Raw genomic sequence first — 24,389 nt, 5'->3', positions numbered from 1 at the left:
CAGTAGTATATTGGGCACCTACCGACCTGGAGAGTTTATTTTTTGGTGTCCTATCTTTTTGCCTTTTCATACTGTTCATGGGATTCTCAAGGCAAGAATGCTCAAGTGGTTTGCTACCGATGTCCAGCCCTAGTTGGATCCAGGGATATCCTCAGGGTGACGTCGTTGGCGAGGGGGTGAGGGAAAGAAAGAAAGAATGAATGTTGCAGTTAAGAAAATAAAGGAGAAGAAGAGGTTGATATTTCTTGGTTTACGCAGAAAGCCAATAAAGCCCAAGCGTGGGACTTGCACTTTTCATGTAGGCCACAGGCACCCTCTCGAAATGTTGAAGGTGACCCACCTTGGGCACCTTCTCGAGTGAGTCTTTGAAGCCCGGGCAGGAAAGAGAACTCAGAGGGCCCCTGTCCTCCAGGGAGTCAACCTGAAAAGGAAAGAGAAAGAGAGAGAAAATAGAATGACACGGGGAGACCAAACTTCGGTGAGCAAAGTCTGCAACTTTATTTTCACAGACAGCTTTTACACCTTAAGTTTTACATAGAGAATAATGGAAGGTGCAGAGTCATGCAAGGTCAGCAGCCCTGACCCTTATCAGAACCAGGCCTTCTTTCTGTATACCTATCTGTATACACAGGTTAGGTGATTTGCATCATCTTCTGGCCAGGAGGCCTGTTAACATTTTATGACTCTTTCTTCTAATAAAGGTTAGTTGACCAGAAAGGTTATTTTCTCTAAAAGTGTTTTTTATAAAGTCAGGCTTCATTCTCCAAAAGTGCTAGATAGATTTGCATTCCTATAGGGCAAAGGTTCAGTGGGCTATAACAGGAAAATAATTTATTAACTCAAGGCTTATTGTTGTTAATATCAAGACCACTACTGATATTTCTATATATCAACTATGTTAATTAATGCACACAATATGAAAACTTGGCAGCAAACATTGGCTCAACAATGAGACCCTTCACCAGTACCATTCTTATAATTTTAACTCCTCAAAAGGCTTTATTTAAGCTTCCCATGCCTCTCGCAGTTGGGAGGCTGTAAACAATCACAAGTGTAGTTGTAAAAGTCCGGATAAACCTGTCAGGCAAGTTAAAGAACCATCAGAGGGGTTTGAATTGAAACACTCCTATTATGCCCAGGAGATTTATTAACTAGATTCCTAAGTTGATTTTCTCCAGAGAAAGGTGGTCTTGGATAGCCCCCTGTTAATGTCAGAAGAGTTGGTGAAAGGCATAAAATAGTGAGACAGACTCTGGTTTTGGGGTAGATGCTTGAGCAGGTCCAGGGGGTCCCTCAAGTCCTGAATCAACTTTGCCCATCTGGTCTCTTCCTCATGACCTTTGTCATGGGTGGGATCTCCCGTGCTGGCTCCCGACTGTTTGCCATTCCCTTCTCCAGTGGACCACATTCTGTCAGAACTCTCCGCTATGACCCGTCTGTCTTGGGTAGTTCTACATGGCATGGCTCATAGTTTTTTTGAGTTAGACAAGACTGTGGTCCATGTGATCAGATTATTAGTTTTCTGTGATTGTGGTTTTCAGTCTCTCTGCTCTCTGATGGAGAAGGATGAGAGGCTTATGGAAGCTTCCTGGTGGGAGAGACTGACTGAGGGGGAAACTGGGTCTTGTTCTGATGGGTGAGGCTGTGCTCAGTAAATCTTTAATCCAATTATCTGTTAATGGGTGGAGCTGTGTTCCCTCCCCACTATTTATCTGGGGCCAAACTGTGGTGGAGGTAAAGAAGATAATGGTGACCTCCTTCAAAAGATCCCATGCATGTACTGCTACACTCAGTGCCCCCAACCCTGCAGCAGGCCACCACTTACTCATGCCTCTACTGAAAACTCCTGGACACCCACAAGCAAGTCCAGGGCAGTCTCTTGTGGGGTCACTGCTTCTTTCTTCTGGGTCCTATTGCACAAGATTCTGTTGTGCCCTCCAAGAGTTTTTTCCCAGTCCTGTGTAAGTTCTGGCAGCTCTGTGGTGGAGTTAATGGTGACCTCTTCCAAGAGGGCTTATGCCATACCTAAGTCTGCTGCACCCAGAGCCTCTGTCCCTGTGGCAGATCACTGCTGACCCATACCTCCACAGGAGGTGCTCAAACACAGTTCTGTGTCAGTCTCTGGGTCCTGGTGCACACAAGGTTTGTTTGAGCCCTCTGAGCATCTCTGGCAGGAATGGGGTTTGATTCTAAATGTGAATTTGCCCTTCCTACCATCTTGTTGGGGCTTCTCTTTTGCCCTCGGATGTGGGGTGTCTCCTCACAGCCACTCCAGTGCTGCACATCTGCTGCTCACTGCTCCAGCACTGTGCAGCCCAGGTAGCTAGGTAGGAGAACATAAGTGTGGGCAAGGGTCAGGTGGCGGGAAATCACATATATCTTATAAGCATCAAGGTTCACAGGCAGATAAAAGAAAGTAGGAACCTACAGATTGACAGGAGACCACATATTTTGGGTGATAAAAGTTCCAGTAGCAGACAAAGAAAGGTGGAGGAAAGCAAGGATTACCTGCGTCTACATGCATGCTTTTGCTCATTGTGCTCTCATTATAATAAAATTAACATTACAGAGAAGTTCTCATCATGAACCACTGCCATGACACTTCTGATTTAAGGTAAATGAGGACAGAAATCCTTCCACACCTTGAGAAAACTGAGCTGGGATGAAAGTCAGGGAAGTCAGCCTCCAAACTCTTCCTTCTCTAGTGACTATACTGTCTCTTTATTTGTATGTCCCTCATAATCAGCTTGCCAAAGAGGCTCCATGTAGATGTTCCTCACCTGTCTGTCCACACTCGCTCTGAGAGTTTACCTTGCTTACCTAAACTTTCATTTTACTTTCTTGACCTCTTTCATTTACTTTCATTTACCTCTTTTATTTACTTTCTTGACCTCTCTGCTTCATCTCCAAATTTTTTTTTTTCTTCAATGAAGAAAGAACTTCAAATTCACCACCAAAAATACAGGTACCAGAAGGAAAAGAGAAAAGTATAAAAAAATTTATTTGATCAAGTTATGGCTGAATGTTTGCTGAACCTAAAGGAAACATATATCCAGGTACAAGAAGCACAGAGAGCCCCAACCCAAAGAAACTGACACAAAGACATATCATAAATGAAACGACAAAAGTTAAAGAGAGAATTCTAAAGGCAAAAAGAGAACTGCAAAGATTGTAACAAAGATATGTAACAAAGATTCACATATAAGAGAACTGACTTAAAACTATATATAAACTAATTTTCCTACAGAAATTTTGTAGGCCTGAATGCAGTGGCATGGCATATTAAAAGTGCTGAAAGAGGAAAAACCTAAAATCTAGGATACTCTACTCAGAAGGAGTATTATTAAGAATTACAGGAGAAATAAATAAAACTTTTCAGATAACCAAAAACTAGGAGTTCATTAGTGCAGTGATAAAAGGACTCAAAACATAAATGTTTAATGGTCTTCACTAACTGTAAAAGAAAGAGGTACAACAGAAAAGTAAGAACTTATAGGAAAGGAAAAAAATGCCACTAATAAAGTTATTATAGCAGGCAAGTAGCTATCAATAAACAGAGACATGAGGGCAGGGGATAGGGGGCAGAAAATCACATATCTTACTATTAGGTAGGTAGAACAGGGAAAAGGAGTCAAAATGGAGTGGCTAAAAAAACAAGGAAGGTCAAAGGAAGGACTGAGGACTAGAATGAAGACTTCGGGTAGAACAAACAGCACTCCTGGCTAAGCCCAATTTGCATAGGGCAGGCCCAGGTGGAGGAATAAAAACATATAAAAGGAGGAGTCAAAGTGCGCTCTCTCTCTCTTCCTCTCCCACGTGCGTGTGCTCTTTCCTTCTCTCTCCCTCTCTCTCTCCCACGTGCTCTTCCACTCTCTTCCCTTCAAATCTTTGGGTTGGTATGTCCTCACACTTCGAGGATGGATTCTCCTGCTATCTTGTAAATAAAATAGAGCTGTAACACTGATTTACCTAAGAGCTATAACACGGTTTGTCCAAGACCTGAGAGCTGTGATGTGCCGAGGGCTTTAATGTCTGTTGCTCCAAATCTTTGTTGTGATGAGACAAAGAACCGAGGAGCATACACTCACGTGACATTACAAACAGCAGGGGTCCATAGGCAGACAAAGGAAAGTAGGAACATGGAGACTGACAAGAAACAACACCTTATGGGTGATAAGGGTCCTGAAAGCAGACAAAAACATGGGGAAAGATGAATCTCTTAAGTTTCAATGTAATTTCTTGCTCATTATGTTCTCATTACAATAAAATCACACTTCCAGATAAGAATTGATGCTTTCGAATTGTGATGTTGGTGAAGACTCTTGAGTCTCTTGGACTTCAAGGAGATCCAACCAGTCTATCCAGGAAATCAGTCCTGAATATTCATTGGAAAGACTGATGTTGAAGCTGAAACTCCAATATTCTGACCACCTGATGGGAAGAACTGACTCACTGGAAATGACCCTGATGGTGAAAAGATTGAAGGCGAGAGGAGAAGGGGATGACAGAAGATGAGATGGTTGGTTGGCATCACTGACTCAATGGACAAAAGTTTGAGTAAACTCCAGGAGTTGGTGAGAGACAGGGAGACCTGGCGTGCTTCAGTCCATGGGGTAGCAAAGAGTGGGACACGACTGAGCAACTGAACTGAACTGACCTGAATTGATAGGAAGTATCCATCATGCACCAATGCCATGACACTTCTAAGTTAATAAGGACCAAAAAATCATTTTTCCCCTGGGGAAAGGGGGAAATTGGGGATTATGTCAATTATGACACCAAGTCTCTCCTTCCACAGTGAATATTCTGGCTTTCATTGTTATGTCCCTTATAACCAACTTGCCAAAGAAACTCTGGGGAGCAGCTCCCCAACTATTCTCCCTCTGAGAGCATATTCTTACTCAAATACATTCTCAATTTGCTTTCTTAAACTCCCTGCTTCATAGCCAAATTCTCTCACAATGAGGCAAGAACTTAAAATTCACTGGGAATAAATCATATATATAGTAAAAGCTGTGTATAAAGCAGTTAAATAAGCTAGTATCCAGATTAAAAGACAAAACATTTTAAATCAACATATACTACAGTAAACACTTAAGATTTACACACTAAGATATAAAATGTGACATTGTGCTAAGTCACTTAAGTCGTGTCCAACTCTTTGTGACCCCGTGGGCTGTAGCTCACCAGGCTTCTCTGTCTATGTGATTTTCCCAGGCAAGAATACTGAAAGGGAAAAAAAAAAGAATACTGAAGGGGGTTGTCATTTCGTTCTCCAGGTGATCTTCCTGACCCAGGGATCTAACCTGTGTCTCTTAAGTCTCCTGCATTGGCAGACTGATTCTTTAACACTAGAACTAACTAAGAAGCAAAAATGTGAAAGAAATAAGTAAAAAATGTAGATTTTTTAGAATTCTTTAACTTAAATGAATACCAGTTTTATGTAGATATAGTTACCAGTTCAGTTCAGTCACTCAGTCCTGTCCAGCTCTTTGTGACTTCATGGACTGCAACACGCCAGGCCTCCCTGCCCATCACCAACTCCCAGAGCTGACTCAAACTCATGTCCAGCGAGTCAATGATGCCATCCAACCATTTCATCCTCTGTTTGCCCCTTCTCCTCCTGCCTTCAATTTTTCCCAGCATCAGGATCTTTTCAAATGAGTCAGTTCTTTGCATCAGGTGGCCAAAGCATTGGAGTTTCAGCTTCAGCATCAGTCCTGCCAATGAATACTCAGGACTGATTTCCTTTAGGATAGACTGGTTGGATCTCCTTGCAGCCCAAGGGACTCTCAAGTGTCTTCTCCAACACCACCGTCCAAAAGCATCAATTATTTGGCTCTCAGCTTTCTTTATACTCCAACTCTTACATCCATACATGACTACTGGAAAAACCATAGCTTTGACTAAATGGACTTTTGCTGGTAAAGTAATGTCTCTGTTTCTTAATATGCTGTCTAAGTTGGTCATAGCTTTTCTTCCAAGGATCAAGCACCTTTTAATTTCATGGCTGCAGTCACTGTGTGCAGCCTAAGAAAATAAAGTCTCTCACTCTTTCCTTTGTTTACCCATCTATTTGCCATGAATTGATGGGAAGGAATATCATGATCTTAGCTTTTTGAATGTTGAGTTTTAAGCCAACTTTTTCACTCTCTTCTTTCACTTTCAGCAAGAGGCTCTTTATTTTACTTTAGGCTTATGGGCCATATGGTCTTGGTTGCAACTATTTTTTGTTTATTTGTTTGTTTTAATTGGCGGCTAATTACCATTCTTCTTCACTTTCTGCCATAAGGGTGGTGTCATCTGCATATCTGAGGTTATTGATATTTCGACTGGCAATCTTGATTCCATCGTGTGATTTATCCAGCTGGGCATTTCACATGACATACTCTGCATACAAATTAAATAAGCAGGCTGTCAATATACAGCCTTGACATACTCCTTTCCCAATTTGGAACTAGTCTGTTGTTACATGTCCAGTTCTAACTGTTGCTTCTTGACCTGCATACAGATTTATCAGGAGTCATGGAAGGTGGTCTGGTATTCCCATCACTTTAAGAATTTTCCAGTTTGTTGTGGTCCACATAGTTAAAGTCTTTGGCATATTCAATAATGTGGAAGTAGATGTTTTTCTTGAACTCTCTTCCTTTTTCGATGAACCAGCTGATAATGGCAGTTTGATCTCTGGTTCCTCTGCTTTTACAAATCCAGGTTGAATATCTGGAAGTTCACCGTTCATGTACTGTTGAAGCCTGGCTTGGAAAATTTTCAGCATTAATTTGCTAGCATGTGATCTGAGTGCAACTGTTTGGTAATTTGAACATTCTTTGGCATTGCTTTTCTTTGGGATTGGATTGAAAATGTACATTTTCCCAGTCCTATGTCCACTGCTGAGTTTTCCAAATTTCCTGGCATATTGAGTGCAACACTTTCACATCATCATTTTTTAAGATTTTAAATAGTGCAGCTGGAACTCCATTACCTCCACTTGCTTTGTTCATAGTGATGCCTCCTAAGTCCCACTTGACTTTGCATTCCACGATGTCTGGCTCTAGGTGAGTGGTCACATCATCATGGTTATCTATGTCATGAAGTTCTTTTTTTGTATAGTTCTTCTGTGTATTATTGCCACCTCTTAATCTCTTCTGCTTCTGTTAGGTCTATACCATTTCTGTCGTTTATTGTTCCCTTCTTTGCCTGAAATGTTCCTCTGGTATCTAATTTTCTTAAAGAGATATCTAGTTTTTCCCATTCTATTGTTTTCCTCTATTTCTTTACAGTGATCATTGAGGAACTCTTTCTTATCTCTCCTTGCTATTCTTTGGAATTCTGCATTCGAATGGATATATCTTTCCTTTTCTTCTTTGCCTTTCACTTCTCTTCTTTTCTCAACTCTTTGTAAGGCATCCTCAGACAACCATTTTGCCTTTTTGCATTTCTTTTTCTTCAGGATGATCTTTATCACTGCTTCCTGTACAATGTCACGACCCTCTATCCATAGTTCTTTGGGCACTCTGTCTATCAGATTGAATCTGATTTCTCACTTCCACTATATAATCATAAGGTGTTTGATTTAAGTCTTACCTGAATGGTCTAGCAGGTTTTCCCTACTTTCTTCAATTTAAGGCTAAATTTGGCAATAAAGAGTTCATGATCTGAGCCATAGTCAGCTCCTGCTCTTGTTTTTGATTACTGTCTCTAGCTTCTCCATCTTTGGCTGCAAAGAATATAATCAATATGGTTAGGGCATTGGCAGAAATCAGTGAAATAAAATGGACCATAATGGGTGAATTTAATTCAAGTGACCACGGTATCTACTACTATGGGCAAGAATCCCTTAGAAGAAATGGAGTAGCCATTATATTCAGAAAAAGAATCTGAAATGCAGTACGTGAGTGCAGTCTCAAAAACGACAGAATTATCTCTGTTCATTTCCAAGGCAAACCATTCAATATCACAGTAATCCAAGTCTATGCCCCAAGCACTAATGCAGAAGAAGCTTAAGTTGACTGGTTCTCTGATGACTGCCAAGACCTTCTAGAACTAAGATCCAAAAAAGATGTCATTTTCACCATAGGGGACTGGGTTGCAAAAGTAGGAAGTCAAGAGATACCTTGAAGTAACAGGCAAATTTGGCCTCAGAGTACAAAATGATGCAGGCCAAAGGTTAAGAGAGTTTTGCCAAGAGAATGCACTCATCATAGCAAGCACCCTCTTCCAACAACACAAGAGAGTGAAGGAGGAGATTGAAAGAATTTGCTTAAAGCTACATATTGAAAAAAAAAAAAAAGTAAAACAACTAATTTCACGTCATCTAGATCCATTCAGTTCAGTTCAGTTCAGTTGCTCAGTCGTGTTCGACTCTTGCGACCCCATGAATCGCAGCATGCAAGGTCTCCCTGTCCATCACCAAGTCCCAAAGTTCACTCAGACTCATGTCCATCGAGTCAGTGATGCCATCCAGCCATCTCATCCTGGGTCATCCCCTTCTTCTCCGGCCCCCAATCCCTCCCAGCATCAGTCTTTTCCAATGAGTCAACACTTCGCATGAGGTGGCCAAAATACTGGAGTTTCAGCTTTAGCATCATTCCTTCCAAAGATATCTCATGGTTGATCTCCTTCAGAATGGACTGGTTGGATCTCCTTGCAGTCCAGGGGACTCTCAAGAGTCTTCTCCAACACCACAGTTGGGCTGGGATGTGGGAGGTAGGGGGTTCAGGATTGGGAACTCATGTACACCCATGGCTATTAATGTCAATGTATGGCAAACCCAATACAGTATTGTAAATAAAGTAAACATAAACATTAAAAAGCAAAAAAAAAAAAAAAAAAGCATAAATTCTTCGGTGCTCAGCCTTCTTCACAGTCCAACTCTCATGTCCATACATGACCACAGGAAAAACCATAGCCTTGACTAGACGGACCTCACTCAGCAAAGTAAGGTCTCTGCTTTTGAATATACTATCTAGGTTTGTCATAACTTTTCTTCCAAGGAGTAAGCGTCTTTTAATTTCATGGCTGCAGTCACCATCTGCAGTGATTTTGGAGCCCAGAAAAATAAAGTCTGGCAATGTTTCCACTGTTTCCCCATCTATTTCCCATGAAGTGATGGGACCGGATGCCACGATCTTCGTTTTCTGAATGTTGAGCTTTAAGCCGACTTTTTCACTCTCCACTTTCACTCTCATCAAGAGGCTTTTTAATTCCTCTTCACTTTCTGCCATAAGGGTGGTGTCATCTGCATATTTGACGTTATTGATATTTCTCCAGGCAATCTTGATTCCAGCTTGTGTTTCTCCCAATACAGTGTTTCTCATGATGTACTCTGCATATCAGTTAAATAAGCAGGGTGACAATATACAGCCTTGACATACTCCTTTTCCTATTTGGAACCAGTCTGATGTTCCATGCCCAGTTCTAATTGTTGCTTCCTGACCTGCATACAGAGTTCTCAAGAGGCAGGTCAAGTGGTCTGGTATTCCCATTTCTTTCAGAATTTTCCACAGTTTATTGTGATCCACAAAGTCAAAGGCTTTAGCATAGTCAATAAAGCAGAAATAGATGTTTTTCTGGAACTCTCTTGCTTTTTCCATGATCCAGGAGATGTTGGCATTTTGATCTCTGGTTCCTCTGCCTTTTCTACACCAGCTTGAACATCAGGAAGTTCACGGTTCACATATTGCTGAAGCCTGGCTTGGGGAACTTTGAGCATTATTTTGCTAGCATGTGAGATGAGTGTAATTGTGCGGTAGTTTGAGCATTCTTTGGCATTGCCTTTCTTTGGGATTGGAATGAAAACTGACCTTTTCCAGTCCTGTGGCCACTGCTGAGTTTTCCAAATTTGATGGCATTTTGAGTACAGTCCTTTCACAGCATCATCTTTCAAGATTTGAAATAGCTCCACTGGAATTCCATCACCTCCACTAGCTTTGTTCATAGTGATGCTTTTTAAGTCCCACTTGACTTCACATTCCAGGATGCCTTGCCCTAGATGAATGATCACACCATCATAATTATCTGCGTCATGAAGATCATTTTTGTACAGTTCTATTGTGTATTCTTGCCACCTACTCTTTATATCTTCTGTTTCTGTCAAGTCCATAACATTCATGTCCTTTTTCGAGCCCATCATTGCATGAAATATTCCCTTGGTATCTCTAATTTTCTTGAAGAGATCTCTAGTCTTTCCCATTCTGTACTTTTCCTCTATTTCTTTGCATTGATCGCTGAAGAAGGCTTTCTTATCTCTTCTTGCTATTCTCTGGAACTCTGCATTCAGATGCTTATATCTTTCCTTTTCTCTTTTGGTTTTTGCCTCTCTTCTTTTCACAGCTATTTGTAACGCCTCCCCAGATAGCCATTTTGTTTTTTTGCATTTCCTTTCCATGGGGATGGTCTTGATCCCTGTCTCCTGTACAATGTCACGAACCTCATTCCATAGTTCATCAAGCACTCTATCTATCAGATCTAGTCCCTTAAATCTATTTCTCATCTCTACTGTATAATCATAAAGGATTTGATTTAGGTCATGCATGAATGGGTTAGCGGTTTTCCCTGCCTTCTTCAATTTGAGTCTAAATTTGGAAATAAGGAGTTCATGATCTGAGCCACAGTCAGCTCCTGGTCTTGTTTTTGTTGACTGTATAGAGCTTCTCCATCTTTGGCTGTAAAGAATATAATCAATCTGATTTCAGTGTTGACCATCTGGTGATGTGCATGTGTAGAGTCTTCTCTTGTGTTGTTGGAAGAGGGTGTTTGCTATGACCAGTGCATTTTCTTGGCAAAACTCTATTAGTCTTTGCCCTGCTTCATTCCACATTCCAAGGCCAAATTTGCCTGTTACTCCATGTGTTTCTTGACTTCCTACATTTGCACTCTAGTCCCCTATAATGAAAAGGACATTTTTTTTTTGGGTTTTAGTTCTAAAAGGTCTTGTGTGTCTTCATAAAACCATTCAACTTCAGCTTCTTCAGCATTACTGGTTGGGGCATAGAGTTGGATAACTGTGATAGATCCATTACCTCATGGCAAATAGGAGGGAAAAGGTGGAAGTGACACCTTTCCTCTTTTGGTAGTGTCAGATTTGTGCTTTGGGGGCTCTAAAATCACTGCAGATGATGATTGCAGTCACAAAGTAAGAAGAGATTTACTTCTTGGCAGGAAATCTATGACAAACCTAGACAGTGTGTTGAAAAGCAGAGACATTACTCTGTTGACAAAGGTGCATGCAGTAAAGCTATGGTCTTCCCAGTTTTCATGTATGATTGTGAGAACTGTACCATAAAGTGGGCATAAAACCTGTGAATTGATGCCTTGGAATTTGGTGCTGGAGAAGACTCCTGCAAGTCCCTTGGACAGCAAAGAGATCAAACAAGTCAGTCTTAAGGGAAATCAATCCTGAATACTTGTTGGAAGAACTGATGTTTAAGTTGAAACTCCAGTATTTTGGTCATCTGATGCAAACAGCTGACTCATTGGAAAAGTCCCTGATCCTGGGAAAGATTATGGGCAAAAAAAGAAGAGGAAGTCAGAGGATGAGATGCCTGGATGGCATCTCTGATGCAATGAATATGAACTTGGGCAAACTTTGGGTGATAGTGAGGGACAAGGAGGCCCAGGATTGTGTAGTCAATATGGTTGCAAAGAGTCAGACATGACTAGGTGACTGAACTGAACTGAACTGCCACTGCCAAAGCCAGGGAAGTTCCCTGATTTCTTGTTGTTCAATCACGAAGTCATAAGTGACTCTTTGCGACCCCATGGACTTCAGCATGCTAGGCTTATCTGTCTTTCTCTATCCCCTGGAGTCTGCTCAAATTCATCTCCACTGATTCAGTGATGCTATCCAACAATCTCACCCTCTGTCATCCCCTTGAGAGAGTAACAGGCAGAAAGGCAATGGGTCTCCAAACGGAGGAAATAAGCTACAAGTGTCGGACATTTTTATCTCTCTTAAGCGTCAGGAGGAAACAAAATAGTGATATATATATATATATATATATATATATATATATATATATATATATATATATATATATAATTTTTCCTTCTCTATACACATTTAAAAGGAGGTTTCTCTTAAAATACTGTGTTGTCATAATGACACCTGGCTTCACCTGAAGTTAACTATTCTCAAACCTTGAGTTAACCATTGCATTTTTCTTATGAAAATGCTTGTCTTAAGGTGTGTTTATGTACTATGCATTTACCCCAGACTCCGTCTTCAAGTCAGTTCCGCCTAATGGCTCAGAACATACTTGACAAACCAGAATGCTATACTCAGATATTGTTCCCCTAATTTATGTAAACGAAACTATCTGTATGGTAATCTGCCATTCTACCAGATTCAAGTCAATTGTTCTACAGCCCGAGATGGATGGTGCCAATATTATCTCAAAATACTTCTTATGAATGAGGGGCCTGGTGTCATTTTGAGTTTTAAAACATTCCTTTCTTTCATTAACAAACTGCTAATGACTGTATAACATCCAGCTGAAGACTAGCAGGGGGGCACTCTTTCCGCCCCCTTCTGATTCCTATGTCAGAAGCTTTCTCTATCTCTTTTATACTTTAATAAAACTTTATTACACAAAAGCTCTGAGCAATCAAGACTCATCTCTGACTCCGGATTGAATTCTTCTCCTCCGGAGGCCAAGAATCCGGGCATCTTTTCGTTCAGCAACAACCTTTCACCCTTTTTTTCCTGCCCTCAAGCTTTCCTAGCATAAGGATCTTTTCTAATGAGTTGGCTCTTCTCATCATGTGTCCAAACTTTAGGAGGTGCCTGAGACAGTGAACAAAATACCACTGATTGGGTCCTAATCCCAGAGGTGGCAGCTCCCACCAGGCTATGAGCAGGCATAGGTTATTGCACATGCCTTGCTGGGAGTTTAAACAGCTTGGCTCTTCCTAGAGACACACAAACTGGGGCCTCTTGGATGCACAAACTCTGGGATACCTCATGACCTGCCTGAGACTGTTACAACATCCAACAGGTCTCTACTACCCCAGGTACACCCTAGTACATCCCAATTGTGGCTGCCATATCCTCCCCTCCCCCAAGCCCAAGGGAATATGTTAGTCTTAATGAGCCTCAGTCTTTGCACACTCATGTCTAGGTGGGGGACAGATTGTGGATTTTAGGGGCAACTGTGAATTTTAGGAGCAAATACAAACTGGAATAAGGCCATATCTGAGACTGAACTGACCCCATGCTGCCCACAACAGGTCCAAAGGCATCTCTAGAAATATTAGAGGACCTAAGTGTTAAGTCTTGCTGGCTATTCTTGGCTGCTAAGTGTTGCCTTCACCAAATCTTGGGGACTTGTCTTCTGTGCTGTATGGCTGGCTTGTAAGGTCTTGGATCTATAGTAGGGGTCAAGCCTGAGTTGGGAGACCCAGGTGAAGACTTTGACTCACCAGAGAACTGCTAACCTCAGGGAAAATTAATAGGTGAAAGCCTTCCCAAAGGCCTCCATCTCAACGTCAAAACCAAGTCCACCCAAAGACCATAAAGCCTCAATGCCCAGATGCCCCATGTCAGTCTTTCAATAAAACAGAAACACAACACTGCACATTAGAAGACAGGCCACCCTAAGCCATACCAAATGCAAAGACACCCCAAAACTCATTACTGGACAAGGGACTGACCTTCAAAGGGACAAGATCCAGTTCCATCCATCAGAACACAGGCACAAGTCCCTCCAAACAAGAAACCTGTAAAAGGCACTGGTCCAACTTCACCTCTAGGGGAAAGACTCCACAACTAAGAGGAAGAAAAACTTTCCAGCCTGCAGACAGGAGACCCTAAGTACAGCAAAGTAAACAAAATGAAAGCCCAGAGAAATATGCAGCAGGTGAAGGAACAATGTAGAAACTGCCAGATCAAATAAGCAAGGAAGAAAAGGCAAAACCCCGAAAACAAAATGGGAGCACATATCAAGAAGTTGCAATAAATGTTTCACAAGGACCTAGAAGAATTAAAGAATAAACGATCAACAATAAACAATGCAATAAGAGATTAAAAATACACAGGAGGGATACATTAGAATAACTGAGACAGAAGAACAGATATGTGAAGAAAGGGCATGAGAAGATATTTAGGGAGATAATCGACAGAAACTTCCCTAAAATGGGAGAGGAAATAGCCACCCAAGTTCAGGAAGCCCTCCGAATCCCATACAAGATAAACTCGAGGAGAAACACACCAAGACACATATTAATCATGTTAACCAAAAATAAATATAAAGTATAAATATTATAAATAACAAGGGAAAAACAGCAAATATACAAAGGGATAATCATAATGCTAAAAATTTAACTTTCATCAGAAACTCTGCAGGCCAGACAAGAATGGCAAGATATACCTAAAGTGATGAGAGGGAGAAACCTACAAATAAAATTACTCTAGGCTTCCGGTTCAAGATGGTTGAATAGAAGGACATGAGCTCATCTCCTCCTCCTAGATTACTCTAGCCAGCAAGAACCTTGTTAAGATTTGATGGAGAAATCAAAAACTTTACAGACAAACAAAAGCTAAGAGAATTCAGCAGCCGCAAACCAGCTCTTCAACAAATGCTAAAGAACTTCTTACTTATCAATAATTACCTTAAATTTAAATGGACTAAATGCCCCAAGCAAAAGACACATTTTGGCTGAATGTATACAAAAACAAGACCCCTAAATATACTGTCTATAAGAGACCCACTTGAAACCTAGGGACACATACAGACTGAAAGTAAGGAGCTAGAAAAAGATGTACCATGAAAAAGGAAATCAAAGGAAAATGGGAGTAGCAATACTCATATCAGATAAAATAAAGTTTAAAATAAAGACTGGTACAAGAGAAAAAGAAGAACATGATGTAAGAATTAATCCAAGAAGAAGGCATAACAATCATAAATATACATGCACCCAATAAAAAAGCACCTCATTATATAAGGCAGATGTTAACAACTATTAAAGGGGAACCCTGCGGGAAGGCACAGCAGCCCATTATAACATTCTTGCCTGAAGAATCCCATAGACAGAGGAGCCTGGCAGGCTAGAATCCATAGGGCCACAAAGAGTCGGACACAACTGAAGTGACTTTGCATGCATAAATTAAATGCAAAATTCCCAGGCAGTAACACAATAATAGTTGGGCACTTTAATAATCTACCCACACCAATGAACAGATCATCCAGACAGAAAATTAGTATGTAAGCACAAGCTTTAAACAATACAATGAACGAGTTGGACCTAATTGATATCTATAAGGCATTTCTCCAAGATAGATCACATCCTGGGCTATAAATCTAGGCTTGGTAAATAAAAAAAAATATATATATATGCAGTGAAATAATTTCAACCATTTTTTCTGATCATAATGCTGTAAGATTTAATATCAACTAAACACATGTGTTTGTCTAAAAAAAAACGCAAATACATAGAGGCTAATCAATACACTTCTGAACAATCAACAAATCACTGAAGAAATCAAAATATGCCTAGAAACAAAAGGCAGTGAAAGCACGACATCTCAAAATCCATGGAATGCTGTAAAAACAGTGCTAACAGGGAAGTTTACAGCAATACAAGCCTACCTCAAGAAACAAGGGAGACATCAAGTAAACAACCTAACATTACACCTAACATTACAACTAGAAAAATAAGAACAACACAAAAAACTCAAAGCTAGTAGAAATAAGCCATAAAGATCAGAGCAGATTTTTTTTTTTAATGAAGGAAACTATAACAAAGATCAATAGAACTAAAGGCAGGTTATTTGAGAAGATTAACAAAATTGACAAACTGTTAGACAGACCCATGAAGAAAAAAGAGAGAAGGCACAATCCAATAGAATTAGAAAATAAAAAGAAGTTACAATAGACAATACAGAAATACAAAGAATCATAAGAAAATACTATGAGCAAATATATGCTAATATAACAGACAAAGTGGAAGAAATAGACAAATACTTAGAAAAGTATAGCCTTCCAAAACTGAACCAGAAATAAATAGAAAATATGAACGGAGCAATCACAAACACAGAAATAGAAATTGTAATTAAAAGAAAAAAAAATCTTCCAACAAACAAAATGCCAGGGCCAGATGGCCTCATAGGTGATTTCTACCAAAAATTTAGAGAATATCTAACAAATATCCTGTTCGAACTCTTCCAGAAAATTGCAGAAGAAAACTCCCAAACTCATCATCCTTATAGCAAAACCAAATATGCCACACAAAAATGAAATTACAAGCCAATATCACTAATGAAAATAGATGAAAATAGCCTCAACAGAATTCTAGCAATTAGAATCCAATAATATATTAAAATGATTATACATCATGATCAAGTGGTCTTCATCTCAGGGATGCAAGGATTTATTAGTATATGTAAATCCATCCATGTGATTCAACATATTAACAAACTGAAAGATAAAAAAAAAAAAGATCATTTCAATACATGCAGAGAAAGCCTTTTACAAAAATTGAACACTGATTGATAATAAAAACTCTCCAGAAGTAGGCATAGAAGGAAAATACCTCAACATAATAAAGACCATATATGATAAACCCACAGTAAACATGGTCTTCCCTGTGACTCAGTGGATAAACAGTTTGCAATGCAATAGTCCAGGTTCAATCCCTGGGTTGAGAAGATCCCCTGGAGAAGGAAGTGGCAACCCACTCCAGTATTCTTGCCTGGATTATTCCATGGACAGAGGAGTCTGGTGGGCTAGAGTCCATGGGGTCACAAACAGTCAAACACAACTGAGTGACTAACACACACACACAGTAAGCATTATTCTCAATGATGAAAAACTGAAAGCATTTTCTTTAAATTCAGCAATGGGATATGGTGCCCCCTCTCATCACTGTTGTTTGACATTGTTTTGGAAGTCCTATTCACAACAATCAGAGAAGAAAAAGAAATAAAAGGAATCCAGATCAGAAAAGATAAGCTAAAACTCTTACTGTTTTCAGATAACATGATTCTCTACATAGAACTCATATGAACTCACATAAAGATATGAACAGAAAATTACTAGAGCTAATCAGTGGATACAGTAAATTTGCAAAATATAAACTTAATACACAGAAATCCCTTTCATTCTTATACATTAACAATGAAAATTCAGAAAGAGAAACTACGGAAACAATCCCATTCACCACTGCAACAAAAATAATGAATGTTTAGGGATAAATTTACCAAAAGAGACAAAAGACCTCTATGAAGAAAACCATAAGACACTGATGAAAGAAATGAAAAACAACACAAACAGATGGAGTGATATCGGATTTGAAGAATCAATATAGTGAAAGTGACTATATATTACCCAAAGCAATCTATTGATTAAAGGCAATCCTTATCAAACTACCAACATTATTTCTTCACAGAACTAGAACAAATAATTTCAAAATTTGTATGGAAACACAAAGTGCCCTGAATAGCTGAAGCAATCTTGAGAAAGGACAATGGAAGTGCAGGAACTGACCTTCCTGACTTCAGACTATACTACAAATCAACAGCCATCAAGAGAGTATGGTACTGGCACAAAGAGAGAAATATAGACCAGTGGAACAAGATAAAAAACCAATGCACCTATAGTCAGTTTATCTTTGACAAAGGAGGCAAAAATATACAATGATGAAAAGACTATTCAACAATTGGTGCTGGGAAACTGGTCAACTATGTGTAAAAGAACATCCATGGCTGATTTATGTCAATGTATGGCAAAAACCTGGTGGCTCAGAGGTTAAAAAGTATCTGCCTCCAATGTGGGAGGTGTGGGTTCGATCCCTGGGTCAGAAGACCCCCTGGAGAAGGAAATGGTAACCCACTCCAGTATTCTTGCCTGGAGAATCCCATGGACAGAGAAGCCTGGTAGGCTACAGTCCACGGGGTCGCAAAGAGTCAGACACGACTGAGCGACTTCACTTTCACTTTCTTTCATGGCAAAAACAACCACAATATTGTAAGGTAATTAACCTCCAATTAAAATAAGTAAATATTTTTTTTTTTAAAGAATGAAATTAGAACACCTTCTAACACTGAACAAAAAACTAAACTCAAAATGAATTAACAACCTAAATGTAAGACTAGAGATTATAAAACTCTTAGAGAAAATCATAGACAGAACACTCTATGACATAAACCACAGTAAGATCCTCTATAACCCACTTTCTAGAATAATGGAAATAAAAGCAAAAATAAATAAATGAGATCTAAGTAAATGTAAAAGATTTTGCATGACAATGAAAACTATAAAAAATTTGAAAAGACAACCCTCAGAATGAAAAAAGAAAATATATTAGCAAATGAATCAACTGAGAAAGAACTCATCTCCAAAATATATAAGCAGCTCATGCAGCACAATACCAGAAAAACAAACAATTTAATCAAAGGGGACAGAAGACATAAGCAAATATTTCTCCAATGAAGACATATAGATGGCTAATAAACACATGATAAGATTCTCAACATCACTCATTATTAGAGAAATGCATATGAACATTACAATGAGGTATCATCTCACACCAGTCAGAATGGCCATCATCAAAAAGTCTACAAACAATAAATGATGTAGAGCACGTGGAGAAAAGGGAAACCTCTTGCACTCTTGGTGGGAATACAAACTGATACAGCCACTGTGGAGAACAGTATGTAGATTCCTTAAAAATCTAAGAATAAAGCTACCATATGACCCAGCAACCCCACTGTTGTTCATATACCTTGATGAAACCATAACTGAAGAAGACACATGTACCTCTATATTCACTGAAGCACTATTTATATTAGCCAGGACATGGTACCAACCTAGATGTCCATTGACAGATTAATGTATAACAAAGCTGTGGTACATGTACACAATGGAATATTACTCAGCTATAAAAAGGAAAGCATCTGAGTCATATAGATTGAGGTGGATGAACCCTAAGCCTATTATACAGAGCGAAATAAATAAAAAAGAGAATGACAAATATTGTATATTAATGCATAGATTAAAGCATTAATATCTTTCTAGATTAAGGAGTCTAGAAAGATAATACTGACAATCCTACTTACAGGGCAGCAAAAGAGACACAGATATTTTGGACACTGGGGGGCAGGAAAAGAAGGTGGAATGATACGATAGAATAGCACTAAAACATCTATACCAACATATGTAAAATAAATAGACAGTGGGAATTTGATGTATGATGCAAGGAACCAAATATCAGTGCTCTGTGACAACTTAGAGGGATGGAATGGGGAAGGAAGTGGGAGTGGTTTTCAAGAGGGAGGGGACATATGTATACCTAATGCTGATTCATGTTAAAGTTTGAGGAAAGCCATCACAATATTGTACTTATCCTCTAATTTAAAATATATATATAAAATTGATAAAAAATAAGTGAATAAAAAAGAAGTAAAAGGATGGGAAGTGATATTTTATGTAAACATAAATGACAGTAAAAATGGGGAAGCCATAATCTTATCAGAAAAACTAGACTTTTAAGCAAAGTCTGTAACAAAAGGCAAATAAGGAGTTTTTATAATGATAAAGGAGTCAATACAAAAATAAGATATAACACTTATAAACAGTGCATACAACTAATACAGAACATAAACATATAAATCAAATATTAATAAATATAAAAGAAATAAATTGAAAATCAGACAAAAATAGTAGAGGACTTTAACAACCCATCCACATCAACTGGCAGATCATTTAGACAGAAAATGAATAAGCAAAGACAGTGGTCTTAAAATGACACATTAGACTAGTTGTACTTAACTATCTATGGGACATTCCATCCAAAACCAGCAGAATACATACTCTTTTCAAGGGCACATAGAGTGCTTTCTAGGAGGGGGTCACATATGTGACCAAAAAAAAATAAAAAAAAGTCTCAGAATATAAATTATGTCAAGCAATTTTTTCTGACAATAACTATATTAACCTAAAATCAAATATTGGTAGAAAAATGGGAAAAACACGAACATGTGGAAACTGAACAAGATGCTACTAAAAAATTAATGGTTCAATGAAGAAATCAAAGAAGAAATTAAAAAAAAAAACCCTCTAGACAAATGGAAATAAAATGAAACTTTCCAAGACCTGATGGACATAGAAAAGTCAATTATCAGAGGGAAGTACATAGAAATACATGCGTACCTCAAGAAACAAGAAAAACCTTAAGAAAAAAAAAAAAAAAACTTAACTTACAATATGAAGGATTTGGAAAAAGAATAGCAAAGCCCAAAGTCACACTAGGAAGGAAATAGTAAAGAACCGAAGAGAAATAAATTTTTAAAAAGTAGTAAAGGTTCATGACACTAAGAGCTATTTTTTAAAAAGGTAAACAAAATTGATAAATATTTATCCAGGCTCATCAAGAAAAAAAGAGAGAGGGCCCAAATAAGCAAAATGAAAAAATGAAAGTGGGGAAAATACAACCAATATGCCAGAGATACAAAAAGTCATCAGGTAATACTACAAACAGTTATATGTCAATGCATTGGAAGCCTAGAAGAAATGAATAAATTTCTAGAAACACACAATCTTTCAACATTCAATCAAGAAGAAAACCAAAAATATAAACAGAATGATCACCTATAGTGAAATCAAATCTTGTTTCTTGAGGTACACATATATTGAATATGTAATTAAAAAGAGGAAAACTCTTAGCATACAAAAATCCAGGACTGGATGAATTCACAGAGAAATTCCACTTATCTTGAGTTATCAAACTCCTTGACTTCAGAGCATATTAGAAAGCTACAAGATTCAAACAATTTCATACTAGCACAAAAACAGAAACACAGATCAATGAAGCAGAGTAAACCCTAGAGCCCACGAATAAACCCATACAGTTATGTTCAATTAATCTATGATGAAGTAGGTGAAAATATATAATGGAGAAAAGAAAGTCTCCTCAACAAGTGCTCTTGAAAAAAATTGGACAGCTATATATAAAATAATAAAATCAAAACATTTTACCACTGTATACAAAAAAATGGATTAAAAACATATATAACCTGGAAACCATAAATCACCAGAAGAAAGTACAGAAAAAATACTGATATAAAGTGCAGAATTATTTTTTTTTGAATCTGCTTCCTAAGACAAAGGAAAAAAAAAGCAAACAAATGGAAGCTAATTAATCTTAAAAGCTTTTTGTACAACAAAAGTAAAAATCAACAAAATGCAAAGTTACCCTAATGAATGTGAGAACATATTTTCAAATATATAACTGAAAAGATGATATTATTTAAAATATACCACCTGGGAAGCTCAAACTCAAAGAACTCGAAGCCAAATAAAGAAAAAAGAGAGAGAGAGACAATCTAATTGAATGCCATTTGCAGCAACATGGATTGACCTAGAGATTGTCATAATGAGTGAAGTCAGACAGAGAAAATCAAATATCATTAGATATCACTTATATGTGGAATGTATAAAAACATGGTAGAAATGAACTTATTTACAAAGCAATATTAAAGTAACAGATGTAAAAAACAAACATAATTACCAGAGGGAAAAGAGGAGAGGGATAAATTGGAAGTTTGGGATTAACATATATACATCACTATATAAAATAGACAATTAATAAGGACCTATGGTAAAGCACAGGGAACTTGACTCAATACTCTTTAAAGACCCATATGGGGAAAAGAGTGAATATATATAAAATATATATATAATTGTGTGTGTGTGTGTATATATATATATATATATATATATATATATATATATATATATAATTGATTCACTTTATTACACACCTGAAAATAACACATTGTAAATCAACTATACTCCAATAATTTTTTCAATGAGCAGAAGACCTGAATTGCCAATTTTCCCAAACAAGATGTACAAAACCAACGGTACATTAAAAGATGTTTAACAGGAACATTAAAAGGCTGATCATCAAAGGAATGCAAATGAAAGCCACAACGAGAACACCTTATAACTGTCATCATGTTTATTATAAAGAAGACAAAGAATAAGTGTTGTAGAGGGTGTGGAAAAAAGAGAGCCATAGTATACTCTTGGTGGGAATGTAAATTAGTGCAGCCACTATGGAAAACATTATGGGAGTTCCTCCAAAAATTAAAAATAAAACTATCATATGATCCAGCAATTACACTCTTGGGTATACATCTGGAAAAAAAAAAAAAAAAACCTAAAACATTCATTTGAAAAGATATATGCTGCTCAATACCTGGAGTAGAAAATGGCAAACCAGCCCAGTATTCTTGTCTGGGAAATACCAAGAATAGAGAAGCCTGGAGTGCTACAGACCAAGCTGTTGCAAAGAGTCTGACATGACTGAGCACGCACACTCACACACATGCAGCTCGATATGCATGACAACATTACTTGCAGAAGACTAGAGGTGGAAGAAATCTAAGTTCCCATCAGCAGATGAATAAAGAATATGTAAAATATAAAGAAATATACTATATAAATATATACAAGTACATAAAATGGAATATTATTCCACCATAGGAAAGAATAAAACAGACACATTCTTCATGGTTTATTACATTATTTTATACAGAAATGTTGGAATATAAAGATAATATATGAATTCCTAAACACCGTGGTTAGAATGCATCTATTAATACAATATATATGAGTCAAGGGTCTAAAATCCTTCCCTGTAGTTTGGAGAAAACAATATCGTATATTCATACAATTTGACCATAAATAAGGAAAGAAACCTTGCTAATAAAAAGAGACTACAACGATTTCCATGAGTTGATAAAACACTGTGTGTTAAAATAAAGTTAAAATTCAGTTCAGTCTCTCAGTCATGTCCAACTTTTTGCGACCACATGAATCACAGGACGCCAGGCCTCCCTGTCCAACACCAACACACGGAGTTCACTCAGACTCACGTCCATCGAGTCAGTGATGCCATCCAGCCATCTCATCCTCTGTCGTCTCCTTCTCCTCCTGCCCCTAATCCCTCCCAGCATCAATCTTTTCCAATGAGTCAACTCTTCACAAGAGGTGGCCAAAGTACTGAAGTTTCAGCTTTAGCATCATTTCCAAAGAAATCCCAGGGCTGATCTCCTTCAGAATGGACTGTTTGGATCACCTTGCAGTCCAAGGGACTCTCAAGACTCTTCTCCAACACCACAGTTCAAAAGCATCAATTCTTCGGCTCTCAGCCTTCTTCACAGTCCAACTCTCACATCCATACATGACCACAGGAAAAACCAGAGCCGTGACTAGATGGACCTTAGTCGGGAAAGTAATGTCTCTGATTCTGAATATGCTATCTAGGTTGGTCATAACTTTTCTTCCAAGGAATAAGCATCTTTTAATTTTATGGCTGCAATCACCATCTGCAATGATTTTGGAGCCCCAAAAAATAATGTCTGACACTGTTTCCACTGTTTCCCCATCCATTACCCATGAATTGATGGGACCGGATGCCATGATCTTTGTTTTCTGAATGTTAAGCTTTAACCAACTTTTTCACTCTCCTCTTTCACTTTCATCAGGAGGCTTTTTAGTTCCTCTTCACTTTCTGCCATAAGGGTGGTGTCATCTGCATACCTGAGGTTATTGATATTTCACCCAGCAATCTTGATTCCAGCTTGTGTTTCTTCCAGTCCAGCGTTTCTCATGATGTACTCTGCATATCAGTTAAATAAGCAGGGTGACAATATACAGCCTTGACATTCTCCTTTTCCTATTTGGAAAAAGTCTGTTGTTCCATGTCCAGTTCTAACTGTTGATTCCTGACCTGCATACAGATTTCTCAAGAGGCAGGTCAAGTGGCCTGGTATTCCCTTCTCTTTCAGAATTTTCCACAGTTTATTTTGATCCACACAGTCAAAGGCTTTGGCATAGTCAATAAAGCAGAAATAAATGTTTTTCTGGAACTCTCTTGCTTTTACCATGATCAATAGGATGTTGACAATTTGGTCTCTGGTTCCTCTGCTTTTCTAAAACCAGCTTGAGAATCAGGAAGTTCATGGTTCACATATTGCTGAAGCCTGGCTTCGAGAATTTTGAGCATTACTTTACTAGCGTGTGAGATGAGTGCAATTGTGTGGTAGTTTGAGCATTCTTTGGCATTGCTTTCCTTTGTGATTGGAATGAAAACTGACCTTTTCCAGTCCTGTGGCCACTGCTGAGTTTTCCAAATTTGCTGGCATATTGAGTGCAGCACTTTCACAGCATCATCTTTCAGTATTTGAAATAGCTCAACTGGAATTCTATCGCCTCCACTAGTTTGTTTGTAGTGATGCTTTCTAAGGCCCACTTGACTTCACATTCCAGGATTTCTGGCTCTAGATGAGTGATCACACCATCATAATTCTCTGGGACCTGAAGATCTTTTTTGTATAGTTCTTCTGTGTATTCATGCCACTTCTTCTTAATATCTTCTGTTTATGTTAG

At 38.4% G+C, this 24,389-nt stretch overlaps 1 pseudogene; it reads right to left on the bottom strand.

Annotated features, from left to right (window-relative positions):
* Positions 1-250: 250 nt before the first annotated feature.
* LOC138071745 (craniofacial development protein 2 pseudogene) overlaps positions 251-24,389 on the bottom strand; it is a 45,873-nt pseudogene continuing 21,734 nt past the window's right edge.

The sequence above is a fragment of the Capricornis sumatraensis genome, chromosome X, assembly GCF_032405125.1.
Source record: "Capricornis sumatraensis isolate serow.1 chromosome X, serow.2, whole genome shotgun sequence".
NCBI lineage: Eukaryota > Metazoa > Chordata > Mammalia > Artiodactyla > Bovidae > Capricornis > Capricornis sumatraensis.
The sequence above is the reverse complement of the archived record's forward strand: the minus strand, read 5'-3'. Positions and strand labels throughout refer to the sequence as shown.